The sequence below is a fragment of the Rhinopithecus roxellana genome, chromosome 14 (assembly GCF_007565055.1).
Source record: "Rhinopithecus roxellana isolate Shanxi Qingling chromosome 14, ASM756505v1, whole genome shotgun sequence".
Classification (NCBI taxonomy): Eukaryota; Metazoa; Chordata; class Mammalia; order Primates; family Cercopithecidae; genus Rhinopithecus; species Rhinopithecus roxellana.
The window spans coordinates 36,645,121-36,652,224 of record NC_044562.1 but is presented as its reverse complement, the minus strand read 5'-3'; the positions used below and the strand labels follow the sequence as shown (position 1 = coordinate 36,652,224).

The following is a 7,104-nucleotide window of genomic DNA, read 5'->3' as shown; positions in this document are numbered from 1 at the left end:
GCTGGGGGCGTGAGGGTGAGTTGTGTGTCCATCCCACGTCGTCATGCTATTCACAGACCATCGGGGAAGACGAGTGAACAGACGACTTCCACGTCGTAGAGCGAGGGAGAAGTGTGTGCGCCCCAGGTGCTGGGGAAGCACACAATGCAGCACCTTCGCCAGGGGTGTCCTAATGAAGTTAAGGAGTCCATTCTCAAAGAACTAGTGGGGACCACCCAGCTGAAGGGGAAGCAAAGGGCTTTTCTGGATAGTAGCAACTGCATGTGCCAAGGCAGAGGCCCCTGGAAGAGGGTGGCAAGTTCTGGCAATAGGAAGAGGGGACTGAATTATGCGGTGGTCCTACTCTGAACACCCCAGCTGCTACTCCGCTGCCTGGCAACTGGTGGTCCCCGGGCCACTTCATCTCCCATTGCCTCAGTGTACGGTCAGGTCAGAGGCCAAGACAAAGGCAAGGAAAAGGGACCCTGGAGGGGGATCCAAGGCACACTAAAGTCCTGGCAGTTGTCTTGTGTTCTGCATGCATCCTCTTTTTTTTTTTTTTTTACTTTATTAAAATACTGAGTTTTATTTCACACGTATATTTTTGTCTCCCCACCATTTCCATGTCTGACCACTGCTACTACTATGTCCTGTCATAACATTCCATACATACTTAAAACCAAGCAAAGGGTGGAGCTCCATCTTTAAAAACTAAACAGGCATTTTGGACAACACATTCTTGACAATGGAACCTGGACAACACTTATCAAACACGGTAGGGAAAGTTCTCACTCTGCATTATAAAAACGACAGCCAGATTATCAACTATTACAGAAATGAAATAAGATGGAAAATTTTTAACAAATTGTTTAAACTATTTCCTTAAAGAGACTTCCTCCACTGCCAGAGATCTTGAATAGCCTCCTGCTCAGTTGTACAGAAGCAATTCTTCACATAATTGATGAACTTGGCTTCCACTCTGCGAAGAAAGCCACCTTTTTCTATACTTGCTTGCGTTTTTGCTTTAATGTCTTCTACAGAACTAGGTCTTTTTGGTGTTTTAGGAATTTTTTCCTGTTTTTTGAAGGATTCTTGTCCTTTTGATCTTGGTGTTGATGATGGTTTTGAGTCTTTTCCATTCTGATTTGACTTTTGTGCATTTGTGGCTCAAGTATCTCAAATAGATTTTTTCACTGGTGCTTTTTCTTCAGCTTCCTCATCATCAAAATCGTCATCTTCTTCATCATCATTATCTTCATCATCATCTTCAGCAGCAGCAAGTTTTACTTTTTTCTGTGGAACCTTGCTACCACCTCCAGGGGCAGACCACTTTCCTGATATACTTAAGAGTTTCACATCCTCCTCCTCTTCATCTTCTGACTCTGCATCTTCCTCCACAGCTACTAAGTGCTGTCTACTAATATGCACTGGCCCTGAACTACACTTCAACTGTAAGACCACTGGTTGTGATTTCAAAGCCCCCAAGGGAAACCGTTGGCTGTACAGACATTTTCTTTTTTCGTTTTTGTTTTTGTTTGTTTGTTTGTTTGTTTGTTTTGAGACAGAGTCTCGCTCTGTTACCCAGGCTGGAGTGTAGTGGCACCTTCTCGGCTCACTACAAGCTCCGCCTCCCGGGTTCAGGCCATTCTCCTGCCTCAGCCTCCTGAGTAGCTGGGACTGCAGGCGCCCGCCACCTCGCCTGGCTAATTTTTTTTGTATTTCTGGTAGAGACGGGGTTTCACCATGTTAGCCAGGAGGGTCTCGATCTCCTGACCTCGTGATCCGCCCGCCTTGGCCTCCCAAAGTGCTGGGATTTACAGGTGTGAGCCACCGCAGACATTTTCAAAGTTGCCAGTGTTACTTGAATTGGACTACCTTGGTAATTCATTGCCTCTGCTTCAACAATGTACAATTCATCCTTTGCACCAGCCCCTAAACTGACCGTTCTTAAACGTAACTGGTGCTCGTTTTCATCATTTTCTACCTTAAAGTGATCATCTTTGTCGGCCTTTAGTTCACAACCGAAAAGACGGTTCTGGGGCCTCAGGGGGCTCGTGTCCACATCCATCGCATCTTCCATCAGGTGGCGGCGGCATGCACTTCGGTGGGAGAGAAGGCGGACGGAGATAAACCAACGCTGCTCCAGAGAACAGCCGCTTAGGACAGAATCATACCAGGAATGTTCTGTATGCATTCTGTCCACATCCACAAGAGTTCAAATATTTTGCTATCTGGCCGGGCACAGTGGCTCACGCCTGTAATCCCTGCGCTTTAGGTAGCTGAGGTAGGTGGATCACTTGAGCCCAGGAGATCCAGACCAGCCTGGCCAACATGGCAAAACCCCATCTCTAAAAAAACACAAAAATTACCCGGGCATGGTGGTATGTGCCTGTAAGTCCCACCTACTCAGGAGGCTGAGGTGGGAGGATCAGCCGACCAAGCCCAGGAGGTTGAGGTTGCAGTGAGCTGAGATCATGCCACTTAACTCCAGCCTGAGCAACAGAGTGAGAACTTGTCTCAAAATATATATGTGTGTGTGTGTGTGCACACGCGCGCACTAACTGAGGACACTATCTCAAAACCTGAAGAGAAAGGGGATCACTAAATAGCTAACAGAGATTTGGACATAATCAGAGCTACTGTTCACAAAATGACACAAGGAAACACCAAGCGGGGAGTAAACAGTGATCATCTGTGGGATTTGAAAACTCGACCTTCAGGAAACACCTAGATTGATTGCTCATAAAACTATTTTCTTTGCCCAGCTGCCCACCGTCTGGGAAGTGAGGAGCAACTCTGCCCGGCTGCTGTGCAACACTCCAAGTGTGAAGAGACAGCCTTGTGTGTGATATTTCTGCCCTCCCCAAGTTTGCATTTTCAACATTAAAGTTTACTTTTTAATTGAAAGTTTTAAATTGGAGAATTAAAAAAAAACTATTTCCCCTCAGTCCTGAACTTGTTTCACCTCATGAAACCAGTTAACTAAGTGACAAAAGAAAGTTTTGTCTTTATCAGAGTACACACACATGCCAAGGCATTAATTATTTACAATTTTCCATTATTTATCTCATTTCCATTTAGTGCCTCATCTTTCAATGAGCCATATGTTTTCCCTTTGAACAGGGTTTTGGCAAAATTTTTCCATTTTTTTATGTCGCTGTAATTCATTCTCTATCAAACATTAAATATTCATTTATTTCTATACTCTGTAATAAGGTTTTCCATCCTTCTGGTCTCCTGGTGACTTTGACTTTATCAGTCCTATTGAATTTTGGTAAGAAACTGATACCCCTTAAAAAAATCATATACTTCTCATTAGTTCAGAACAACAGGGTTGAAAACTTACTTTGATAGTTAAAATAGCTGAAAATAGCTGGGCACGGTGGCTCAGACTTGTAATCCCAGCACTTTGGGAGGCTGAGGCAGGCAGATCACGAGGTCAGGAGATCGAGACCATCCTGGCTAACACGGTGAAACCCCATCTCTACTAAAAATACAAAAAAAGGCCGGGCGCAGTGGCTAATGCCTGTACTCCCAGCACGTTGGGAGGCCGAGGCGGGTAAATCACGAGGTCAGGAGATGGAGACCATCCTGGCTAACACGGTGAAACCCCGTCTCTACTAAAAATACAAAAAAAAATTAGCCAGGCGTAGTGGCGGGCACCTGTAGTCCCCGCTACTTGGGAGGCTTAGGCAGGAGAATGGCATGAACCCGGGAGGCGGAGCTTGCAGTGACCAGAGATTGCACCACTGCACTCCAGCCTGGGCGACAGAGCGAGATTCCGTCTCAAAAAAAAAAAAAAAAAAAAAAAAAAAAAGCGAAAATAACACTGAATACGTGCATCAGTGGCAAGAACATTGACTTGGAGTCAGACCAGCCATGCTTGAAATAACTGCACCATCAATTAACCTCTCTTAGCCTTAATTTTCTCATCTGTGCAGTTGGCATAAGAAGTGTCTACTTCTTAAAGGTGCTGTGAGAAATAAGTGAGCAAATGAATGCTAATGCATTTGGAAATTATAAAGCACTAATCAGATGTAAAGCATGTTCTTAAGTTACTTATTGAATGAATGTAGGTTTTATAATTTTTCCTTTGAACACAAAGGTTCTAATCATGATGACATTCTTTTTTAGACATGGTCTATTTGCACACATCTCACTAAAATCAGGAATGATCTTCTTCTCTTTGCTAGGCCCCAGTTCATTGATTCTTGTTAAAACTAACAAGATAAGCTGGGTGTGGTGGCTCATGCCTATAATCCCAAGACTTTGGGAGGTCAAGGCAGGTGGATCCCTTAAGCCCAGGAGCTTGAGACCAGCCTGGGCAACATGGCAAAACCCAGTCTCTACTAAAAATACAAAAATTAGCTGGGTGCAGTGGCATGCACCTGTAGTCCCAGCTACTTGGGAGGTTGAGGTGGGAGGATCACTTGAGCTTGGGAGGTGAAGGGTGCAGTGATCCATGATCATACCACTGGACTCCAGTTTGGGCGATAGAGTGAGACCCTATCTCAAAACAAAAACAAAAACAAGCTAGCAAGACAAAAATTTTAGGCTGGGCATGGTGGCTCACACCTGTAATCCCAGCACTTTGGGAGGCCAAGGTGGAAGGACAACTTGAGCCCAGGAGTTGAGACCAGCCTGGGCAAGATAGGGAGACCACCATCTCTACAAATAATAATTTGAAAAATACCCAGGCATGGTACACGCCTGTAGTCCCAGCTACTTGGGAGGCTGAGGTGCAAGGATCACTTGAGTCTGGGAGGCTGAGGCTGCAGAGAGCTGTGATCATGCCACTGCACTTTAGCCTGGGCAAAAGAGTGAGATCCTGTCTCAAAAAATGAAATAAATGAATAAGTAAATTTCAGCACACAAGAAAACAGCACTGCATTCAAAAAAGATTTTCCTTCTTGTTCTTTTATTTTTTCTCCAAGACAATATTAAGTAATAGCTGTCATGCATCCCTTTTCAGAGCAATGGCCTGTTTGTTTCCCTGCCTTGTCACGTGTATACATGATCTATTGGGGTGGTTGGGCAGAGTGCTGCAGCTCCAAGCTCCAGAAACAACACAAACAGCTCACCCGTCCCAACTCCTCATATGGAAAATGTCCATCCCCACTCTGTCTGCAAATCCAATTAGCCAGGGTCATTTGGAAGATTTTCTATAAATCATTTTCCCCTGGAAAATACGGAATATCCTAGATCCCTTTGTGTTATAAAAAAGCTATTTTTCTGACTAACACCCTCTAGACCTCTAAAGTAAACTTTTAAGGAAAGAAGCAAACAAGCAAGGAATCCGAAGAACACAAAACTAGTTTGATACTGTTCCCTTCCACAATTGTCCCAGCTCTTGGGCAGTGGTTGTCTAGCTTGGAGGCAGCGATCAGCAGGGGCCCCAGTATCACAGTGAAGGAGGTGGAAGAAAGCACCTGGGTGGGTACCATTACGTAGTCTGAGCGTCTTTGAACTAATTCAGTTCTGAGAACATTTGCTGGATAAGTTATTTATATATCTATGATCTGGATCAAGGAAATGAACTAGAGATACTGATCTTCATGCAAGCATGGTTCAGTTCATGCCATTTCCCTACTTTAAAATCTTCAATAAATACTTGTGGAATAAGTGAATATTGAATAGTCAGTAGTTACCCATTGCCTGTAAGATAAAGTTTAAGAATGGCCTTTAGAGAGTGATGATACCGTCTGGATCTGTGTCCCCACCCAAATCTCATGTAGAACTGTAATCCCCAGTGTTAAAGGTAAAGCCTGGTGAGAGGTGATTTGATCACAGGGGTGAATTTCTCCCAATAGTTTAGCCCCATCATCTTCTTGGTGCTGTTCTCGTGATAGTGAGTTCCTGCCAGATCTGGTCGTTTAAAAGTGTGTGGCACCTCCCTTCTCTCTCGCTCTTGCTCCTGCTCTGGCCGTATGACTGTGCCTGCTCCCGCTTTGCCTTCTGCCATGATTATGTTTCCTGAGGCCTCCCTAGAACCCAAGCAGATGCTAGCACCATGCTTCCTGCACAGCCTGCAAAACCATGGGCCAATTAAACCTCTTTTCTTTTTAAATTACCTAGTCTCAAGTATTTCTTTATAGCGATGCAAGAACAGACTAATACAGAGGCATTCCATAATCTGAATCCAAAATACCTCTCATCCATTCATTTGTTCGATAAATACATACTGGGTGCCTAGGAAAGGAAGTACTGTACTTGGCGCTGTAGATTCAGATTTGAACAGACACAGCAGATACTGGCCCTGACTTCTTGGGGCTACATCTGATCTTCCGCTATTTCTCACCATTTGGGCTGTCCCCGCACCCTATTTTCTTAGACGCAATCCAAGCTTTCCCAGTTTCACTCTTTTGCCAAGGCTCTTCATTGTTCCTTTCAACACCATATATGCAATTCTAACTTTTCCCTAAAAAGTATGCCCTCCTCCTGAAGCTCCCACCTAATCTCCTTTCCCTCCTCCTCCCATGTGAAGGAAGGTCCCAGGTGAAGGAAGTTTTCCCAGCACCTTACAGGGAAGGACCTTTTCAACTATGTTTATAGTATTAATAGTTAGCAAATGCCTTGTAGATAGCTGGCACTTAGTAAAAATTTGCCAAATAAATGAATGAAGTCCTCGTGATTTAAATTGTAGATACTGTGTTTACGCCCCTGAGAAACATTTCTCAAACCTTCTTAAAGTTATCATCTCAGGAACTCAAAAGCCAAGTAGATCATTTGTTCATGATTACTCAATGCAATTAAAATATATGGCTGGGCACAGTGGCTCACACCTGTAATCCTAGCACTTTGGGAAACTGAAGCAAGAGGATCACTTAAGCCTAGGAGTTCAAGACCAGCCTGGGCAACATAGCAAAACCCCAGCTCTATAAATAAATAAGCCAGGCACAGTGGCTCATGCCTGTAATCCCAGCACTTTGGGAGGCCGAGGCGGGCAGATCACTTGAGCTCAGGAGTTCAAGAGCAGCCTGGGAAACATGGCAAAACCCTGCCTCTACAAAAAATACAAAACTTAGCCTGGTATGGTGGCATGTGCCTGTGGTCCCAGCTACTTAAGAGGCTGAGGTGGGAGGATTGCTTGAACCTAGGAAGCAGAGATTACAGTGAGCTGAGATA

The 7,104-nt window shown here is 44.5% G+C and overlaps 1 pseudogene; it reads right to left on the bottom strand.

Annotated features, from left to right (window-relative positions):
- Window positions 1–861: 861 nt before the first annotated feature.
- On the bottom strand, window positions 862–2,059 carry LOC104676742 (annotated as a pseudogene).
- Between the last annotated feature and the right edge of the window lie 5,045 nt (window positions 2,060–7,104).